This window comes from Papio anubis, chromosome 7 (genome assembly GCF_008728515.1).
Source record: "Papio anubis isolate 15944 chromosome 7, Panubis1.0, whole genome shotgun sequence".
In the NCBI taxonomy this organism is placed as follows: Eukaryota; Metazoa; Chordata; class Mammalia; order Primates; family Cercopithecidae; genus Papio; species Papio anubis.
Window position 1 is genome coordinate 16,938,397 of NC_044982.1, and position 22,403 is coordinate 16,960,799.

At 40.9% G+C, this 22,403-nt stretch overlaps 1 protein-coding gene across 4 annotated transcripts in view; it reads left to right on the forward strand.

The window, feature by feature from the left end:
• Positions 1 to 570: 570 nt before the first annotated feature.
• The window catches only part of FOXN3 (forkhead box N3), a 466,737-nt gene continuing 444,904 nt past the window's right edge, over positions 571 to 22,403 (forward strand). For 3 of the 4 annotated variants that reach the window (XM_009212111.4, XM_009212112.4, XM_009212113.4), the window contains exon 1: positions 571 to 668. The gene's annotated coding sequence lies outside the window, so the exon portion shown is untranslated. The remainder of the gene's footprint in view (positions 669 to 22,403) is intronic. The other variant, XM_017961454.3, reaches the window with a different exon arrangement.

Genomic DNA, 22,403 nt, shown 5'->3' on the forward strand with positions numbered 1-22,403 from the left:
AAAGCGAAATGCAAAAGGGCCTGTCAACAGGGGGAAAATATTGGGAAAAACAGTTTAAAACATTGTTTTAAACACACGCATTTTCAACCTTTTTTCTTTTTAGCGTTATATTTTTGAAATCTATCTTTATCGATCCCGTACCGCGTCTCACCGTCTGTGAACCGCCAATATCACCAGTGCACCGGGCAAACCTCTGTCTGCTAGGTACTGCCCTACGCTTACCCTGGGGCTGCAGATCCTAGCATCTGCCTTCTAAGAGTTCAGTTGGAGCCAATGTCTTTCTTTTGAACATCTTGTGCCAGGATTTGAAATTAAGCTCCAGTTCATCCGCACACCCCGCGGCCGCTTTCGCAAGGGGCCGAGGGGGTGGCGGCCTCGCCCGGGGACTCGCGGCGCTGGGAGCTGCCTGCCCTCGGTGCGGGCTGCAGACCGGGCCGCGAGGCGGGCGCGCGGCGCGCACTAGGACCCAGCAGGGCTCCAGGCCCGGGTGGGAGCCGCGCCGCCGACCCCGGGCGGGCGCCGGGCGCAGGAGCCGGGGTTCCGGCCGCGATCTGCTGCAGCTCGGCCGGGAGACGGCGCGACCCGGCGGCGGGGCCACCCGCGAGTCCAGCGTCGCCGCAGCCCCCCAATGCGGCCGCGAGAAGCAGCGGGGGGGCAGGCGATCGAAGGTAACGAAAATGGGGCTCATTTCCTGCCTCCTAATCTGCTCGGGTTTAGCATTGCCACGAGAAGCCCTCCGTGTTCAGGCTGCTGCATTTTGGGGCACCCTTTGATTTTTTTTTGTAGGTGTCCGCCCCCCTATTTCCACCTGGTTTCAGATTGATTTATAGCTTGCAGCCCAAATGGGAAAGATCCAGCCATGGCAAGTTGCTTATTTTCATTAGTTTTGTCTCAAAAGTAAGTTCATTAAAAAAAAAAAAAAAGTTTCTTAGGAATGTGTGGATAGTCGCTTTTTAAATTAAAAAAAAATTGCAGACAAATAGATATTTATAAAAATAATCAAATAATTGATGCAATTCTGTTAATTACTTTTAGGGAAGCCCACTTCTGTGGGCTCCCCGGGCGTTACTTTTATTTTCAAGGAAGGAACGTGTTAAATGTGGAGTTTGTTTGGCTGGGCAGAGTTTACAGCATTGCTGTCGCAACTGTTTTGCTATCAATTATAAACAGTGTCAAATCTATGGGCAGTTTCAGCCTCTTTTCAATACTGTAACGGGTTATCCTTATATGACATCTATAGATGAGTTTCCACTGAGGGTAATAAGATTTCTCTTTTTGGAGAAACATTGTTTTGAGGGGAAAACCATGATTGCCGGCTGGGAAGGCTGAAGAGACTATTTTTCATGCTTTGTTTATACTCCCGGGATGACATTTGGGGAAGGGAAATGCAGTCTTTCTCGGGAGCTTTTAATTGTGGGATTACAAATTTATTTAATTTATTAGTTTCAATTGGTTGGGCTCGGGGAGCCCTCCGTCACAGGCTGTGCTTAAGGTGACACATTTTCTAGCAGTTGGGACACATGATTGCAAATGTAAAATGTGCCTCACCCGAAAGGACTGGTCTGCTGGAAGCTCCCGTGTGGAGCTGTCGTAGGCAGGGTGCGACTGGCTCATTGAGGAAAAAGGGAATCGTTTTCCTTAGCTAAGGAAGACATCCTGTTATATTCCTTTTGTTCCCTGTTTTTCATTGATCGCCGGCTCTGCCTTGGAGAGGAGAGCAGCTCGGAGGGTGCAGAGCTCTGAAGGCTGCAAGAATGACTGGAGCCCACTTTAACTCTCACACTGATTGGTCAGTTAGATTGAGACTTATGAAAACAGTCACCCAAAACCTTCTTTTAAAATCGTGCTGTAGTTTCACGTAGCCCTCTTGTGCACAGATTTCTGCAGGGTCGGTTTTTCATTCGGGTGTAGTTTGCTCGAGATACCTTTATGTTTAATTTTTTTGTTGTTTCTATCCAGATAAAGTAGGCCATTTTGGTGACAAATTTCTTTGCAGACGTAAGCTACTAGCTTACACGTATAGATACAGCACTTTACAATACATTCTCAATGATTTCTGCTCATAAGTTGTAGAATGCCAAGTTGTTCAACTTAGAATAATGATTCCTAACTGGTTTTGGATCTGAGTCTTTAAAAAGGACCATCAGTAGATGGATGCTTAACTGTATCATTACTTTGATAATTTAAGTGCCTTGTGCATTAGCACGTTTCATGCACTAAGTCTAAAACTGTGACAGTGAAAGGAAAAGACAATGAAAAGAAAACAATCAAAATCAGCCTGCACACTATTCTAAGAGACTGTGGCATCTGCTTTGAGGATAATGCATTTCACATCCAAGAAGAAGGGCATTCTGCACCATATAAAAATATGAATTAGTAAACATTGTGCAATGTTGTATCTGTAACACAAACCGTAAACATCTTCATTTGAGCCTTTAAAGCGATTTCATTAAAGAAGCACTGTCCCAGAAGTTGTTAAATGTATAAACACTTTTCTGATTGGCTTAAAAATTTAGACACAGGAAGTGGATTGTATCTAATAACTGATGAGTGGAGACATGGTTGTCATGGAAACCGAGAGGAGTAACCCCACCCCACCCCCACTACACATACATACTCTACCATGACCACCACTTAAAAAGAAACAAAAACAAAAACAAAACCTGCATGTCATCACAGATGCCTGGAGAACATGTTGGCTTCTGTAAGCTTTCCCACAGCATCTGTTGAAACCTGAGATCGTGCCTGTCAAATCAAGGTCATTTTACAACAACAACCAAAAATGTGGTCTCCTAGATTTCATAACTGTATTTTTATTGGAAATATTTGAGGAAACAGCCTTAAAGCAAGGATGAGCCCCCACCCAGGCTTACTTTGCATTTTGCCACCTCTGAGCTGTGCAAGGGAAGGCTGAGAACAATGTATCTGAACACTTAATTGTGGAATCAAACTGACTTCTGTGTCTACTGTTAGAACAAAACTCTTTTGAGAGTCAGAAAGGTTAGAATGTTACCTGTGGATGAGGAGTCATCTGGGGAAGTTATAATGAGGTGTTTGTGTTTACAAGAGGGTTCAAAGTTGAACTGAAGCAATGGAACTTACAGACTGGTGGCCTTTTAGAACCCTGCTCTAAGGCTGCGTTTGTGTGTGGGGTGGTGGGGGTAGGGGTAGGGGGGTGAAGGGGAGGGATGAAGATTGCCTGGTACTTTGGGAAATATAAGAGAGGGTGTTCTCAGAAGCTAACCAGGGAAAGGAAAATCTAAATGAAAATAAGAACTGCTTCATAATTGTCATTATTATTATCCAGTTGACTTATGATAGAAAAGTTTACTGTTTTGTGGATGGGGAAGAGTGCTTTTGTTTTTAGGATAATTGAGACGTTCCCAGTATCAAAATTGCAAATATTTCCAGTATCTTGGTAATGATTTCCATGAGGACTATATAGAAAAAAGTTTGGAGACCTCCCCTCCCCTTAGCCTCCACCCCGCCCCCGGTTCATTTTGCTAAGCAAAAAATAACCAAAGAGGCCCTGTCCTAAATTTTGACTTTGAGGATCAACATTGAACCTTGTAAAATATAAAGCAAATACATTCCTTATATTTTTCTAATCTTGTTAATGGCAGTCTTCAGATTTTCTGTTCTTGATATTCATTTAGAAATGTCTTCCTTCAAGTCATGGCAATTTAAAGCATTGAATAGCTTTATCTTATTTAATAATGGTCAGTTTTAAAACTTGTTCAATTAACAATTTGGTCTTTTTAAAAAGCAGGAAATTTCCCTTATTTTCATCAACTAATTGCATGGGGAGTGGGGAGGAGAAGAATCCTAACTCTATTTTAATGTTTATTTAATATTGTGCATGTATGCCATAGAAATATGTACTTTAGAAGTTAAATATTTGACAACATGGGATTATGAAATATATGCTAAATCACCCAGATATTTAACTGATTGGGACTTGGTAAAGAAGATTAAGTTTAATGGCACAACTGGTCTCTTTTAGCAAGGATTTCCTGTAGGGAGCTTTCTTATCTACCAGTGTGTTCCTTGGCAGGAAACATGTCAGTTGCTTGTTTTTACAAACTGAAGGAAGTGAATGGGATTTGTTGGTTTCTAGAATCTACCTTCATTCTCTATTGTCTTTCAAATAGTTGGCTCAGAACACTTCATTTCGAAAGGGGCTTTGGAGGGGTACAATTCATTCTCTGCAAACCTGTGGCATTTAGGTTTATTTCTTTCTGATTTTGGAATTAGGAAAATTGATCATGGTACGACCATGTGCAACTTATTTTCCTAATACAAATGAACAAGATGTTCAATAACATTCCAATTCATTTTCAGTTGTCAGCCGGTTACTCACATACTCACTGAAGCTGCTGTTTTTGGATGGCTATGCCAAATTTCTAATAATTATTCCAGAATACCAACCAAATGCCAGTGTCGATTTTGGATTAGTGTAGAGAGGTAAAGAGAAAGAGGCAGCTTCATCCTTCTCATTGCTTATAACAAAAGGTCCATAAAGAATACATGTCAGGTATACGCCATTCTCGCTGATAGCCAAAAAAAAAAAAAAAAAAAAAAAATCGAAATTGGAGATGGGTTGGCTAAATCCAGTTTATAGTACACTTGAGAAAAACGAATTTTAACTTTGAAAGGATTTGCTGTGCAGAAGTCTGGATTAGGTTCTGAATGTTGAAAATGAGTATATTTAATTGCTTCAATTCCTAGATGTTTCAAATTCTGGAAGAGGAGAAAAGGGTAAGCTTCTTTAAAGGAAAGTAAATGCATCCACCTCCATTTGCAGAGAGCAGCCTGGTGAGGGAGGTTAAGAGTGCCTGAGGGAGACAGAACCATTTCTTGCAATGGTTTGCACACACATTTTCATAGACATCATTTTTGTTTTATACTTAGCACCAAATAGAATCTTATGCAAGACCCTCATGTATGAGTCAAATGAAAACAGAGCTGCTCTGAGGGAACTAGGAGCCCAGAGTCTGCTATTGTCACCTGGGTTGTGCCCAGGGCACACTCTAGAACCCAGTACCACTGTGTACACAGTTTGCAAACCACTGCTTCTAAAATGTTCTCTAAAGAAGACCTTGGGGAATTGCTTGCAGAGCCCTGGAACCTCTTAGTGAAAGAGAGAACTTTTGCCTTGACAATTTAAGAGGCCGCTTGTGCCCATAGTGAGTAGGGAAAAGGTGGCAATTAGTGATGTGATACAGTGTACCCTAGGAAGCCTATGTACATATAGAAAAAGATGACTGACCACAAGCATGAAAGAGCCCTAGCCCAGTCTATAATAAGAGGGAAGGCATATTCTTAGGGGTTACTTATAAACCAGGACTCCTTTTATTTATAAATTATAGGAACATCATATGGGGATGTTTGAGATTAGTTGGTTATAATTTTGCTGGAATACATGGCTTTATTCTGTCACCACCTCAAGATCTGTTCTATCACTGTTATTCTATTAGTCAGTGAAAATAATTTCATATGAAGTGTCATTCATGAAATGAAAATTTGCCAAGCTATATAAATCTGCTTGGCAGACTCAGTAGTGTTTTGAGTGTTGAGTAAAATGATAACACACAGATGATATTTGCATATCATCAAATATATTCACATTCTCTCCTCAATGATGAGATTGTTCTGAAATGGCATTATTGAGATCGGGCTCGGTTTTCCCCCTTCCATCCCAGAAGCTGTCAGTATTGAGGATTTCTAGGGGTGGCAAACAGAGGAATCCCCTTCAGTTCCACTCTTGATTTTCACGATCACTAGATTCACCTATGCCTGGTATGGAGGTGAGAAATCAGGAGACTCTTTATTCAGGCAAACCACAGTAGAACTGTGCTGCTCATGGCCACAGCCAACCTCTCTGCATTGTTTCTCAGAGGCAGCTCAGTTGAGAAGTCTATAGAAGTAGAAAGGACAGACCCTTCTGTACATTCTCCGGTTACTTTCGTTGTGCTTGCCATGTTTCTACTACCTGCATGGGGTTAGAGATGACAATTAAAATGATAAGTTTTCCAGAAAGCCACAGATCTTCCAACAATTTTGCTGGGAAAAAATGATATATAAAATTTTTCCTTTACAAAGATGAAACGAGCGTAAGGACCAAATACTTGGCTGTGGTAATGATGAAATGATCGAAATGATCGTGGTTAACTATTGAATTGTGTTAACTGATGCTTTTCATGTTGAGGCTGTTTAAAGCTATCTCCTTCCTCCTCCCACCTGCATTTCAAAGAAGAATGAGTGTGTAACCAACAGAACTGTCCCAGGGCATATTCATGATAATGGAGCAGTGCTTCTTTGGGAGTGAGCATTAAGCTCCCATGGTTTGGGGGACTTTCTTTTTGAACTGAAGGATACATGCCAGTTACCAGGACCTTGCTGAAGTTGCTCACAGATGGCTTCTCCAAATGTGTGCCTAGTACCATTGCAGTGCCTTTGCAGGTGCCACTTTCTTAAGGTTCAGAGAGTAGCAAGTCCCACTTGGAGACAAATTTTAGTATGTTATACAAGTTTAGATTTTAGATCATGTAAGAGTTTTTTCTTTTTTTTTTTTTTGAGACAGAATCTTGCTCTGTCACCCAGGCTGGAATGCAGCTGGGCGATCTCAGCTCACTGCAGCCTCCGCCTCCTGGGTTCAAGCGATCCTCCTGCCTCAGCCTCCTGAGTAGCTGGGATTACAGGTGTGTGCCACCACACCTGGCTAATGTATTTTTAGTAGAGATGGGGTTTCACCATGCTGGCCAGGCTGGTCTCGAACTCCTGACCTTGTGATCTGCCCACCTCGGCCTCCCGAAGTGCTGGGATCACAGGCGTGAGCCACTGTGCCCGGATTTCTTTTTTTTTTTTTTTTTTTTTTTTTTGAGGCAGGGTCTCACTCTGTCACCCTGTCACCCAGGCTGAAGTGCAGTGGTGCAGTCAGGGCTCACTGCAGCCTTGAAATCCCGGGCTCAAGCAGTCTTCCCACCTCGACTTCCTGAGTGGCTGGGACCACAGCCACTTGTGTACCACCATGCCTGGCTAATTATTTATTTTTGTAGAGATGGGGTCTCCCTATGCTCCCCAGACTGGTCTGAACTCCCGAACTCAAGTGATCCTCCTACCTCGGCCTCCCAAAGTGCTGGGATTACAGGTGCGAACCACCACACCCAGCCAGTTTAAGAGATCGTGTTGCTCTCTGAAATTTCCTAACTCAGCAAACTGAATCCTTTTGCAGCCTTTAAAATAAAACAGTGACTCTATAATGACTATTTAATAAATGTCTCTAAATTAAGGCCATCATGTTTCTTGTGGCTAGATTCAGTATTTGGAATGGCCTCTTGACACTTCTGGGGAAGTGTGGCAGTACTGGGTGATACAGAAAAATCACATCATACTAGCGAGGGGCCTTCATTTATCAGATGCTGCTGTCTGCATTATTTTATTTGGTTCTCATATTAACTTAATAATACTGCTACTAATACCTAATGATAAGATGCATTAATGTCCCATTCTACAGATGAAGAAACCAAGGCAACTGTGTTCCCAGAGTCACGCATTCTTTGGTACCCGCCTATTAATAGTTCTCACTGTCTAGTCCCCTGACTCCAAATCCCAGGCTTTCCCCCGAGACTGACCACCTCACAACTGTTCCTCTGACTGTTTCTATCCCAGGGTTGAAGACTTCCCCTTCCACACTGAAAATGGAATTCCCTTCAGGGGGGAAAAAATATGCCGGATGGGTTGGGGAATATTTGCTGTAATTCCCACCGGAAATAGGATTTTGCTTCTCGACATTCTGTGTTCTCACGTCTGACCATTAGTGATGGAAGGGGCTTTTTAGATCCCTTGTCAGTGATTATTTTTATTTGTCTTCACCTTTTGATTTTCTCTTCATCCACCCCTGAGCACATTTACCTACTTGGTAAATGAAAAGTCCTAATTCCAGAATTACCCAAAGATTATACCCAGTCTAACTGGGTATAACTGGCAGCATGTCTAATACACAAAACAGACTTCCTAGACAACACTCACTTTTACACTTGGTCTGAATGGCTCGACAAACTCAGGTGTGCAGATACACTGACATCACCTTGATTTCTTTCAGAATAAGAAAAAACTGACTTAAGTCAGCAGATCAGCAAGATTTTCAGTCTTCTTTTAGGGGCTCCCCTCTACCCCTAAATCATACAAAGTCTACAGAGACCAAGTTAGGGTGGGGTTCAGCTTGATGTTTTCATAGAGTATAGGGGAAACTTACAAATTAAATCATCACTGGGTATGCCACTGTGCCTCGTATACATGTGAGCAGCTGGAACTAGCCATGGAACAGATGTAGACATTCTCAGTGAAACATGTGTCTGCTGCTTTTCTCATTCTCTTAAAGAGATCAGGTGAATGATCAGAACTGGATGGAACTAATTAATATTTCACAGGTCTGATGTCACATATTTCACATGTATGAAATTATTTTAAAGAATTCATCAAGGAAAATGCCACAGACATATGCACAAATTGGGGGAAACAAATCGTCCTCACGTTCATTCAGTGAGCAATGATCAGGCACCTACTGCATACCAGGAGCTGTGCCCCTATGATAGGGATACGAGGGTGAAGAAATCATTCCCAGACAGACTATCCCCTGTTCTGTAACTCTCATAGGCTTCTTAACTGGAAATATCTCCAAATGTGGCTCTTTTGAAGTTCATATTCTAAGCAGATAGAGACAGACTGAAGTGCCACCTTCCTGAGATCCTTCCTGGAGATATTATGCCTTTGGTTTTAATTTAGAAACAGGCCCTGCAAGGAGGATTGAAGGGTGGATGGTTTACTTGGGAGACCATCCCAGGAAGACACCAGTAGGTGCAGGAGAGGGAAATGAGGAAGGGAAGGCAGCCAGTCATGAGTTATCCCATCAGATCCACTGCGGGTGGTGGAACTCAGCCGCACTAGGGCCACGTGGGGCGCCGATGCCAGCCACTCTGCTTTCAGTCATGGGTTGAAGACTGCTCTCAGGGCATGTTGATCCCAGTACTTGAGATCTATGAAAGCTGTCAGAGTAGTCTTCAGCCAGAGAAGGTTCTCAGGAACTTCCTGATGCCATTCGTAGCAGCTGGCAGTTGGCTGGCATGCCCTGAGATGGTAAAGCCTGAAAGCCACGTGGCCAGGCATCAGCAGGTTCTGCTACCCACTCTTTCCTCTTCAGCTCCTTCTACAGTTTTGCAACTATAGATGTTTTAGAATAATCATTTTTGATAGTACCTTTAGGCTTCAACATGAAGATCCTGGCAGAGTGGTTTTTCAGTCTGAAAAATGGGAACAGGAGGAGTGGCACAAGTTCAGAGGTAAGCATTCAGGCAGACATTATCCGTAAGGGCCGCCATTTTTTTCTCCCCTGGTTACAACCATGATCCTTATTTCCCAGGCTCAAAAACTTGGACCCCCCCTCGTTTTACACCCCAGGGCTTCTTGTTGCTTTCTTTAAAATCCACCCCCTGTTCATCTCCACAACTTTTACTGGTGCTTCCCTCCAAAAATACTACGAGTGACCTTGATTGTGTTCTGGAAGACTTCTGTCCCTAAAACTCTCTTGAAATACGGGCTTTGAAGCTAGACTTCCTGTTCTCAGACCCCCTCTTGCCACTTAACAGCTGTGTGACTTTAGGTGAGTTACTTAATCTAAGACTCAAGCCTTAGGTAGTATTTCCATAAGTACTATGGAAATAAAACTCAGTAATGTGGAAATCCTGAAAGGATTATTGGGAGGACTAAATCATGAGTCCCTGAACAGCACTTGGCACGGAGCCTGGCACGTGGTTGCAACTCAAATTATTGTAGCTATTTTTATTGTTATGTTGCCAATGTTGTTGTGTTCCTTGTCTACTAAGAACCTTGATGCCAGTCTGGGCAACATGGCGAAACCCCATCTCTACAAAATACAAAAATTAGCGAAACCCCATCTCTACAAAATACAAAATACAAAAATTAGCACCTGTGGTTCCAGCTACTCGGGAGGCTTGATGTGGGAGGATTACTTGAGCTTGGGAGGTTGAGGCTGCAGTGAGCCAAGATTGTGCCACTGCACTCCAGCTTGGGTGACAGAGCGAGACCCTGTCTCAAAAAAGAACCTTGATGACTTCTCGTTGCCCAGTCTACCAAGTCTCTCTTTTTCTGCCTAACTTTCAAGTTCTTTTAGAATCTTGCCCCACTTATTACTGCTCAGAGAATGCCCCAGGATCTAGTCGGTGTCTCTTCACCCCTGAACTTGCTGTGGTCCTTTTAGCTCCCCAGCCTTTGTGCATCTTGTTCCCCGGCCACAACCTTCTTCCTCCATGTTGTGCGGTCACCACTTTCATTCATTGGAAAACTCCAATGTGCAGAGAAAATGCAGTTTGTTCATTTTGTCTACAGTGAGCCTTCCTCCCCAACACACAGCCATTGATCGTCAAGAGAAAGAATAACTTTTGATCACACCCATTAAAAAACTTAGTTGGATCTGCTAATCCAAACAGTTCCTTAAGATAATTCTAGTCTTCCTAGGAAAACAATGCTTATTCCCCCAGGTTGTCTCGCCTACCCCACCCCCAGTTATTGGCCTATGACAGTGTGTGTGGGAAGGAATGTCAACCTTGCCCTTGCGTTTATTTCTTATGAAGGAGGAACAAACTCAGGGTCCCTAGGCTCGGTGGCCTCTGGTCTTGGAGGCAAGGTTTCTTGCCTTCTGGGAGCTGCTTGTTTAGCTATATTAGAAGTTGAAGTCTGTGGTTTTATAACACATAGTCTAGTCTAGTGCTTTTCAAAGACCTACAGTAAGATATAGATACATTGTGTACACCACATATATGTATGTATACTGTGGATAGATGAAACTACAGTTTTTATAATATAGCATATATAGGCTGGGCGCCATGGCCCAGGTGGCCCATGCCTGTAATCCCAGCACTTTGGGAGGCTGAGGTGGGGGGATCATGAGGTCAGGAGATCGAGACCATCCTGGCTAACATGGTGAAACTCTGTCTCTACTAAAAAAATACAAAAAATTTGTCGGGCATGGTGGCAGACGCCTGTAGTCCCAGCTACTCGGGAGGCTGAGGCAGGAGAATGGCGTGAACCTGGGAGGCGGAGCTTGCAGTGAGCCGAGATCGCGCCACTGCACTCCAGCCTGGGCAACAGAGCGGACTCCCTCTCAAAAAAAAAAAAAAAAAAAAAGGAGATTGAGCCCATCCTGGCCAACATGGTGAAAGCCCATCTCTACTAAAGATACAAAAATTAGCTGGATGTGGTGGTGTGTGCCTGTAGTCCCAGCTACTCGGGTGGCCCAGGCAGGAGAATCGCTTGAACTTGGAAGGCGGATGTTGCAGTGAGCCGAGATTGCACCACTGCACTCCAGTGTGGTGACAGTGATACTCTGTCTAAAAAAAAAAAAAAAGATAGCATGTATAGTTGAAGCATAAATTTTACAAGATTTAGTCATTCTTGCTACACTTAATCCAGCTTGACCTACTCCATTCTATTTTAGGGAAAGAAAGATTGGTTTGGTTCCAATAAGTGATCCACGGTTTGCTAAATATGTTAGCCTGGTCATCCTCTTGGCTTTATCAGAATTTATGTGGCACTCCCTGCTGACTAGGTCCCACCTCTGTGCCCATGGGCAGCAAACTTGAGTCTTTTTTTTTTTTCAGGACAGGATCTCGCTCTGTCATCCAGGCTGGAGTGCAGTGGGGCGATCTTGGCTGATTGCAACCGCCATCTCCCGGGTCCAAGCGATTCTCCTGCTTCAGCCTCCTGAGTAGCTGGGATTACAGACATGCACCACCACACCCAGCTCATTTTTTGTATTTTAGTGAAACCCAACAGGGTTTCACCATGTTGGCCAGGCTGGTCTCGAACTCCTGACCTCAAGTGATCCGCCCGCCTGGGCCTCCCAAAGTGCTAGAATTGCAGGCATGAGCCACCGGGCCTCACCTAAACTTGAATCTTAGCCACTCCCTCTATCCAGCTACTGACTTGGTGGTATTTGAATGGGGTCCCCTCTGCTGGCCACAACAGATCTTGAGGCAAGCTCACTGTTCTCCAGCATCTTAATGCCTTCTGTTTGCAAAGGTGGCTGTACGAGTTAACACCCTCACCAACATTAAGTGTCTCTGTTTTTTCATGTTCTCACTGATATTTAATATTGTCAGACTTGGCTGGGCACGGTGGCTCACGCCTATAATCCCAGCACTTTGGGAGGCCGAGGCAGGCGGATCATGCGGTCAGGAGATCGAGACCATCCTGGCTAACATGGTGGAACCCTGTCTCTACTAAAAATACAAAAAATTACCCGGGCGTGGTGGCGGGCACCTGTAGTCCCAGCTACTCAGGAGGCTGAGGCAGGAGAATAGTGTGAACCTGGGAGGCGGAGCTTGCAGTGAGCTGAAATCACGCCACTGCACTCCAGCCTGGGGGACAGAGGGAGACTCCGTCTCAAAAAAAAAAAAAGAACAAAAAAACCCCCAAAATATTGTCAGACTTTAACATTTTTGCCAATTTATTAGGTGTGAAATAATCTCATTGTCATTTTAATTTTAATTTTCTTGGTTATTAATAAGCTTAAACATCTTATGTTTATTGGTCGTACATGTTTCTCCACTTACGAAGTACCTGTTTGGCTGCTATATTTCAGTCTTCAGTCAACCCAGAATTGTTTTTTGTGTATAGTGTGAGGTAGCTATACAGTTTTATTTTTTTATTTTATTTTATTTTTTTGAGACTGAGTCTCACTCTTGTCGCCCAGGCTGGAGTGCAGTGGTACAATCTCGGTGCACTGCAACCTCCGCCTCCCAGGTTCAAGCTTCCCCTGCCTCAGTCTCCTGAGCATTGGGATTACAGGCATGCGCCACTGCACCCAGCTAATCTTTGTACTTTTAGTAGAGTTGGGGTTTTGCCATGTTGGCCAGGCTGGTCTCGAACTCCTGACCTCAGCTGCTCCACCCTCCTCGGTCCCCCCAAGTGCTGGGATTACAGGTGTGAGCCACTGTGCCTGACTACAGTTTTATTTTTATACTACACACACACACTCCAAATTTTGCACATATATTAGATACATATGTTCAGGTGTGAGAAGTCCTATAATTCTCTTATCAATTTTTTTTTTTTTACTGGCTTCAATGCTCAATCTTGATCTTATCAAATTTTGGTATCAATGTTTTTCTATTCTTTTAAAATAAGTCAAAGAGTTTTTCTATTGTCTGGCATAGTCTGTATAAGACTAGAATTATGTATACCTCAAAATAGTAGTTACCTTCTGATAGTAGTCATCTGTTTATCTGGAAGTGGTATTTTCTTTTAGGAAGATTGCAACTACTAATTCAATTTATTTTATAGTAAGACTAATCTGGTATTCTATTGCTTTTTGAATCCATTTTATCAATTTATGCATTTCTAGGAATTTGTTGATTTCATCTCAGTTTTAACATTAGGAGGCATAGTGATTGTTTATAATAGCCTCTAATTCTTATTTTTAATCTCTATGCCATCACAGTTTTTCATTTGTGATATCATTTATATGCTTGCTTACTGTTTTTTTAATCTCATAGATTACATATTATCATTTAAAACTATATGGGGCACTACCACACCTGGCTGGTTTTTTTACTTTTTAGTAGAGATGGGGTCTTGCTATATTGTCCAGGCTGGTCTCGAATTCCTGGGCTCAAGGGATCCTCCTGCATTAGTCTCTCAAAGTGCTGTTATTACAAGTGTGAGCTACTGCGTTCAGCCTCTTTTTAATTTCTGTTTGTATCTTTATTCTTCTTACACTTTTGTGTCTAATAGAGTAAAAAACTTCTATTTTTCTGACAGCTTAATTACTTTTGAAGTTTTCGTTTCTAATATGTTAATAAAAACATATTTTTTCTAATATAAATAACTTCGTGTCCTAATATTTAAGCTGCATTTTTTATATATGACATGTACAATGTAGCTGGATATTGTTTTGTGAAGTCTAAAAATAATTGTCTTTTAACTGAAATACATAATGCGTTTATATTTATTGTAATTACATGTACATTCTAATTTATTCCTTCATTTTATTTCGATTTTTCATGCCTCTTCCGTATTTCTTTTTTTATAATTCACTTAGTGGTCCTCTAGATATTTTATTTCTAGATCCTTTTCTAGTAGTTCTTTAGAAATTTTAGCATGCATACTTATCAAAGCCTAAAGCCAATCAGTTCTCCTCTCAAACAATGCAAGGACCTTAGACCACTTAACTGCAGTCACTGCTCCACTAATTTAGGTTTCGATTTTGCCCAGTGTTTTAGTTTTATCTTTTTTTTTTTAATCTCACAGATTACATATTATTTTAAACCAGAAATGTTTGTTCAGATTTACCCATGTGTTTACTACATTCTTGGCTTGTAATTCCTTCCCCCGACCCACCCCTTCATCACTTCTCTTAGGTTTCATTTAGTGAGGATAAATTGATGGACAACTCTTTCAGCTATTGTTCACTGGAAAAATGTCCATTTCCCCCTTGTTCTTCAAATAGAATCTTGCTAGGTATAAAATATATTTTTGCCAGGTATAAAATTACGGTTATTTTCTCTCAGCGTATTAAAGATGCTCAATTGTTTCCTGACTTCCACTGCTGATAAATCAATGCTAAGTCTTATTGCCATTTGTGTTGAAGGTATCGTTTCTTCAAGAGTACTTAACGACTGTTTTTTAAGATATTTTCTTTGTTTTTGGTGTTTGGCAATTTTATCATAAAGTGTTCAGATGCCAATTTATTTTTATGTATTTTGCTTGGGGGTTTTGCGGCTTTATCATTTTGTGGATTGGTTTTCTCATCAGAACTGGAAGATTCTTAGACTGCAGTTCTTGCTCTGTACTCTTTCTCATCTAATTCCAGATTTGAGATTAAGCATATGTTAGACCTCTGTTCTGTCTTTTCTATGTTTTAGTTTCTCTGTCATCTTTTCTATCTCTATATTTCTATGTGCTGCAGTCTAGATAATTTATTCAGTTTTTTTTTTCCCTCTGGTTTCCTGTGTCTAATCTATCTGATCTAGCTCAATTCTTATATACTTGTTCCCTGTTATTGATTTAAACAATATTTTATGTTCTGTGTCTGATCATTTTAAAGTTCGAAGTGTTTGTTGGCCTGGTTCTCCTCTCTATTGGTTTCCCTGGTTGTTGTTCATGGTGCTTTGTTTCTCTCTCTCTCTCTCTGTTTCGTTTTGCTTTGTTTTTGGAAACTTTATTAGTGGGAATTCTTTATCAGTGGGTTGGAGTTGAAAGTGAGTTTCTCTAGAATTTGCATTTGTTTTTTGTCAGGTTCCTGGGATCATTATCAACCTGCAAAGGCAAGGACTTAAAATTTTCAACTTGAGGTTTTGGGGACAAAACAGGTAATCAGTTTGTCCTGTAAACTCTTGTGAGGGCTACCTTGTGGTTACACATTTTTAGTAAAGACTTTTCCATTTCTACATAGCACTTATTTTTGAGACAGGCAGTTTAAAGTCCTCTCTGTGGCTGGATGCCTCTTATTATACACTCTATCTTGGTGGGCCTTTGTAAATGTCACCAAGTTTATCTGCTTTCCCCCGTGTCCTGCTAAGTTGTAAAAACAGAAGCTCAGGTTCCCCCAGTTTGTTAAATGCCTTCAAGGTGAAAACTAATATAAGCATTCTGTTCAGAGTGTGCCTTATTTTTTGTGTGTGAACTCATGAATATGTTTCAAACTATTTTTGAGAAAATATTTTGTCCAGCATATTTGGTTGTTTTCAGTTGGATGATTGGACAGGTACTTACTCTGGCATACTACCAGAAAAGAAACGTACATCCTTCCTTCTCTTTGTATTTTTTCTTTAATAATATTAATATATCCTGAAACACATGAATTCCTTTGGCCAACTATGGTACGGATCGTATGTGCAGAAAGCAATAGAGAAAAGAGTGTAATCCTTATTTTCAAATTATCACTTCCTTCTGGAGGTATTCAGGGGTATTTTAAGTTCCAACATATTAGTTGAGGTAATCCCTGCTTCTTTGACAAAACCAAAATGGTGCCATGAATCAAAACAATAGAAGTTGTTTCTTACATGCCCCAAATGGGTGACCTGATTAGTGGATACCTCTCTTTCAGGTTTTAGCGAGCCAACTACTTGGCATTTTAGGACTCTTGTCATTTTCAACGCATGGCTCCAAGGTCACGGTGCTTATTTGGATCATACTAGCTTTAAAGAAAAAGCATGTGGAGGCTCATGAGTGGCTGGTTATATTGGCTAGGCCCAGATGTGACTCAGGTTTTTTTTTTTTTCCCTTTCCATTGGCTAGAACTTAGTAATGTGGCCACATCTGACTGCAAGGGGGATTGCTGGGAAGGTGGTCTAGGTGTTTGCCCAGGAAGAAGATGAAAGAGGTTTGATGAACAGCCAGTCCATCTCTGCCACATATTTCCTCTCGGAAACCTCAGTCCACCCTTACTTTTCACTTCTCTGAGCTCTTATTTTACTTACAAAGAGCACTATCAACCTTAGGATTCAATTCCCCAAATCATTTTATGTTTGTATAATCTAAGCCACCAACTGTATAATACATTCCTTGAGGTGTGAATGTTGTGCTGGATTTTTGAAAATGTCACCTGCTGGGCACGGTGGCTCACACCTGTAATCTCAGCACTTTGTGAGTCTGAGGCGGGTGGATCACGAGGTCAGGAGTTCAAGACCAGCCTGGCCAAGATGGTGAAACCCCGTCTCTACTAAAAATACAAAAAATTAGCCGGGTGTGGTGGTGGGCGCCTGTAATCCCAGCTACTCGGGAGGCTGAGGCAGGAGAATTGCTTGAACTCGGAGGGTGGAGGTTGCAGTGAGCCGAGATTGCGCCACTGTACTCCAACCTGGGCAACAGAGCGAGACTCTGTCTCAAAAAAAAAAGAAAAAATGTCACCTACCACTCAGTTTTGAATGCACAGTGTGCTTTAAAAAAATTAAGCCTCTGAATGAATGAAAATGTTCCTGTTCTAAGGAGATACCTGCTGACATATTTAGGGATGCAGACCATATTTATGGTCTGCCTCTTCCTCATTGTATTATTCCTTCAGGTTTTCTTTCTGTTTCTTCCGTGGTTTTTTTTTTTTTTTTGACACAAGGTCTTGCTCTGTCACCCAGGCTGGAGTGCAGTGATCTCGGCTCACCGCAACCTCCACCTCTCAAGCTTAACTGATTCTCCCACCTCAGCCTCCCAAATAGCTGGGACCACAGGTGTGCACCACCATGCCCAGCTATTTTTGTATTTTTTGTGGAGACGGGCTTTCTCCATGTGGCCTAGGCTCAGGTTTTCTTTAGGTTTGAAAGTTGCCAAAATAAAAATTTGGAGAAAAAGCTAAATCCCTGAAGGGGATTAGAAGGGACCCCACAAAAAATAGTGGAATTTCCATGAGGCATCGGATTAGTCTGTCTCAGTTATTTTTTCTGAGATGTTACCTTGAAATGAGCCCTTTCTGCTCCATCTGGATTGTTGTGAGAATTCATTCACTCCACCTGGAAATATCTGTTGAGGTCTACACGGTGCTAGGACTATTGAGGGGCTGGATGTAGGGAGTGAAGACCCTGCCCCAGAGATGATTAGATGAAGGAGAGTAGAAAAACAATGGAGAAGTAGGAAAAGAAGAAAAAAAAAAAGTCCTTGTACTCATTTTTCCTTTGGTTTTAGGCCTCCCATAAGAAGGCTGACCTGTCTCCAGGCCAGTGTTGAGCACATAACAAGGAGAGGAGTTTAGCTCTTGAATATTCCCCAGGGCCATAGATAATCTTAGCTGAAACAGACCCTAGGTTAAAATTGGCCTCAATATCACCCTGTACCTGAGTTTAACTAATTGCTTTGTTGCTAGGCTCAGTGTTTTCAATGCCTTATTTTTATTTTCTGTTATTATTGGTCTTAATAAATGACAATGGCATATGGACCTAAGTTAAATTGTGGAATCGTATTTTGTTTTCCTTTCACTGAGTACTTTTCTTTCTTACCGCAGTGTACTATGAATGGGAAAACACAGTGACATTTTAGTAACTCTAATCTATTATCCACTTGCTAGGATGCAAACACAGTGCATGTGGCAAATTACTTTATATGCTGATAAAGCCTGTGTTTTGGAAAAATGTTGGAATGTTTGTATCCAAAACATTGTTTTGAATCAAGTCATCTAAAATATGCAGATTAAGAATAGGAAGTGGTATCCTGAATAGCATCGTCAAAATTCCAGGAAGGGTCAGGCTGCAAAATACAAGACATGGTGAGTTTATAATTAGGCATCAACACGATTTTATTTGATTGAGCGTCTCCCTGGGCTTGGCTCTGGCATTAGTCAGAGAACAGCTCTCCAGCCCAAAGGAGTTCACTTAAGAAGATGACCCAGGAGGTAAATCTAGCTCTCTCAGAAGGCAAGACAGAGCAAACCCTTTACTTATTATATTGTTTCCTTCATGGAATAAGGGGTAGAATTTCTGCTAAATCAGAGCAAAATACAGCATTTCTAATAAAACAGAAAAGGGAATATGGTGCAGTGCTCTTCTTGCGAATTGTACTCACTTTCTTTTCAAGTCTAAGGTTTCTCTTTTTTTCCAGAAAAATTTCTCTCTTACTTGAAGGAGTTCCCAAAACTACACGAATGCACCAAGTCTCAGCTAAGGGCATTAATAGTATATAGGGTCCAGGAACTGGCAGGCTGTAATAGTTCACTTCCTCTGTTAATGCAGTGAGCCACTGAGTAGTCTCTTCCCACAATGAGTAAGGGTTTACTTCTATCCTTAAAACCAAATAATTCAGTCACCATAAAGGGAAGAGACGAGACCTCCATATACTTGATGTGGCCAATGTGATTTTTAAATTATTTTTGTTTAGGCAAAATAAAAATTTGGAGAAAATTTATGTTTTATTTGCCAAAATGAAAATTTGGAGAAAAAGCTAAATCCCTAAAGGAGATTAGAAGGGACCCTACAAACAGCTGGCATTTCCATGGGGCATCAGATTAATCTGTCTCAATTGTTTCTTCTGAAATGTTGAGTTGAAATGAGCCCTTTCTGATCCCTCTGGATTGTTAAGAGAATTCATTCATTCCATGCATAATTATTGGGATGACCATACAGTCTGACATGTTTGTGATAGTTTTGTTTTATGCTTACTGCCCCCTTGTAATCACTAGTAGTGTCTGCTTTCATTTTCAAGAACATCCTGGTTTGATAAATTATGGTCACCTGACTTACAGTGGTAGTGCATACATTTAGCAATAGTAGATCAGGTTTGTTCTGATTAACTCTTCTGCTGAGAAAAGCTGCTCAACATTAAAAAGAAAAAAAAAATCAGTTTGGAAAAATTGGAGAGCCATCAGGGCAATGGGGAATTGCAGAACCAAGATCTGGGTTGGTGGGGTGAGTAAGGAGTGGTGGAAAACTCAAGAGAGATGAACTCTGCTTTCGAGTTTTATCTTCTTGAGAAAAATTTCAGTTCAGAAAGTAGAGGCTAAGAGATTAAGAAACTTAGCATAGCTTTCAACAAGTTCATGGGGTTGAGGGTGTGGTAATTGTATTTAGGTCCTGTGAAGGGGCAGAAGCCCTAGTAAACAACCTAGGCTTTCATTGAGAACCCTAAGTCTAGGTGAATCAGAAATACGACATAGGTACTGAAGCCAAAACCCAAATAATTTCAGATTAGTGCCCCTAGCCTAGATGCCTGCCTGAAACTAGAGTAAAAATTCTCTTTGGAGGAAGATGCTTTTCCCAGAAACTCATGTTATCACTGTAGTTTTTCATGTACTATATCTGTCAGTCAGTAGAAATAATAGACACAGGAGACCAGATATTATTAAAAAACCAATAAAAAAATAAACAGATTGGATATACCTACAAGAGGTCCAGATAACGGATTAATCAGATATGGTCCCTACCATAACTGTGATTAATATGTTTCAAGAATTAAAAGATAAGATTGAAAACTCTGCCAGAGAACTGAAAATTGTAAATAAGACCAAATAGACCTTCTGGAACTGAAATACACAATTACTGCAGTTAAAATCTAAATGAGTGAATTTTTTTGGGTGATAGAAATGCTCTAAGATTGGATTGTGGTGATGGTTATGGTTGCGTAAATGAATTAATTACTAAAACCATTGAATATACACTTACAATGGGTGAATTTTATGGTGTGTACATTGTACTTTAAAAGTTAAACTTTAAAAAAACCAAATGAATTGGTTTAATAGAGTAGTTACAATTGAGGAGAAAGTCAGTGAACTAGAAGATAGAGCAGAAGAAAATATCAACAATAAAGCATTTAGAGGCTTTTAGATGGAAAATAAATATCAGATTGTGAAAGACATATTAAATATGGTGGAAAGGCCTAATATACATATAACTGGAGGTTCAGCAGGAGAGGAGAGAGAAAGTGGGACATAAAAAATAATTGGAAAAAAGGGCTGGGCGCAGTGGCTCATACCTGTAATCTCAGCACTTTGGGAGGCCGAAGCGGGTGGATCACGAGGTCAGGAGATCGAGACCATCCTGGCTAACACAGTGAAATCCTGTCTCTACTAAAATACAAAAATTAGCTGGTCGCGGGTGGCGGTGGCACCTGTAGTCCCAGCTACTCAGGAGGCTGAGGCAGGAGAATGGTGTGAACCCAGGAGGCAGAGCTTGCAGTGAGCTGTCGATTGCTCCACGGGACCCTGGCCTGGGTGACAGAGCAAGACTCCATCTCAAAAAAAAAAAAAAAAAAAGGAAAAAAATAGCTGAGATAGTTCTAAAACTAACAAATCACACAAAGCCACAGAATCCAGAAGTCCTAGGGCACCAAGCAGGATAAGTACAAAGATTCAACATAGTAAAATTTCTGAAACCAAAACCAAAGAGAACAACATAGGGACAGCATGGTAACATTTATAAAACAAAAACAAAGAGAAAAGCTGAAAAGCATCAGGGTTGGGGAGTGGGTACCTCTTATCTTTAAAGGAAAAGTAAGACTGACAACTGACTTTTCAACTGAAACAATAGATGTCAGAAGGAAGTGGAATGCTATCTTCAAATTGCTGAAAGAAAACAACTATTAACTATAAATTCTATCTCTGCCAGATTTTTCAAAAATGAAGCAGGATTAAAGATATTAAAAAGTTATCATGAGGCTGAGCATGGTGGCTCATGCCTGTAATCCCAGCATGTTGGGAGGCTGACGTGAGAGGATCGCTTGAGCCCAGGAGTTTGAGACCACCCTGGGCAGCATAGTGAGACCTTGTCTCTATTAAAAAATAAAAATAAATGAATGAATAATTTAAAAAATCATGAACAGATCTATACTAAGGGAAATATTCACTAAAGAGTATCCTTGGGACAGAAGGAAAATTATCCCAGATCAAAGCTCAGAAATGTAAGGAGGAATGAAGAGCAATAGAAATAAGAATTAGATGGTTAAATATAAATAAATATTGACTGCATAAAATAATAGTTATTATGTTTTGTGGAGTTTAAAATATGTAGGGAATAACATACATGGTAAAAGAACATAAATCCAAAGAAGTTAATGAAGTTAAATTGTTCTAAGTTCCTTGTAGTGTACAGGAAGTGATAACCAAGTTGTGTTGTCATTGATAAGTTAAGGATGCATGTTTTAAACTCTAGATAATCTTTAAAAGAATGATGACAGAATATATAAATAACAAGCTAAGAAAGAGGGAAAATAGAATAATAAAGAATACTTAAGAAATTCAGGCCAGGTGCATTGGCTCACGCCTGTAATCCCAGCACTTTGGGAGGCTGACACAGGCAGATCATGAGGTCAAGAGATCGAGACCATCCTGGCAAACATGGTGAAACCCCATCTCTACTAAAAATACAAAAATTAGCTAGGTGTGGTGGCGTGCACCTGCAGTCCCAGCTACTCGGGAGGTTGAGACAGGAGAATCACTTGAACCTGGCAAGCGGCGGTTGCAGTGAGCTGAGATCCGCCACTGCACTCCATCTTGGTGACAGAGCAAGACTCCATTTAAAAAAAAAAAGAAAAAAGAAATTCAAACAAAAATGAAAAATAGGAGAAAAAGGATCCTAGAATAGGTGAGACAAATAAAAAAAATGTAGAATAATAGATTTATATCAAATATCAGCCATTATATTAAATATAAATAGACTAAATAGTCAAATTAAAAGTCAAAAGATTATCAGATTGGATTTTTAAAACTATGCTTTAAAGAGACGTACCTTTCTTATAAACACACAGAAGGGCTTGATATAAAAGAATGTAGCAAGATATGCCATGCAAAAGAAAGACCGTATAGCTAACCCAAAGAAAGATCGTATAACTGTAAGTCAAGGAACACTGTTAGAGATAAAGGAGATATTTCATAATAAGAAAGATTCAATTCACTTACACTGTGCTCACTT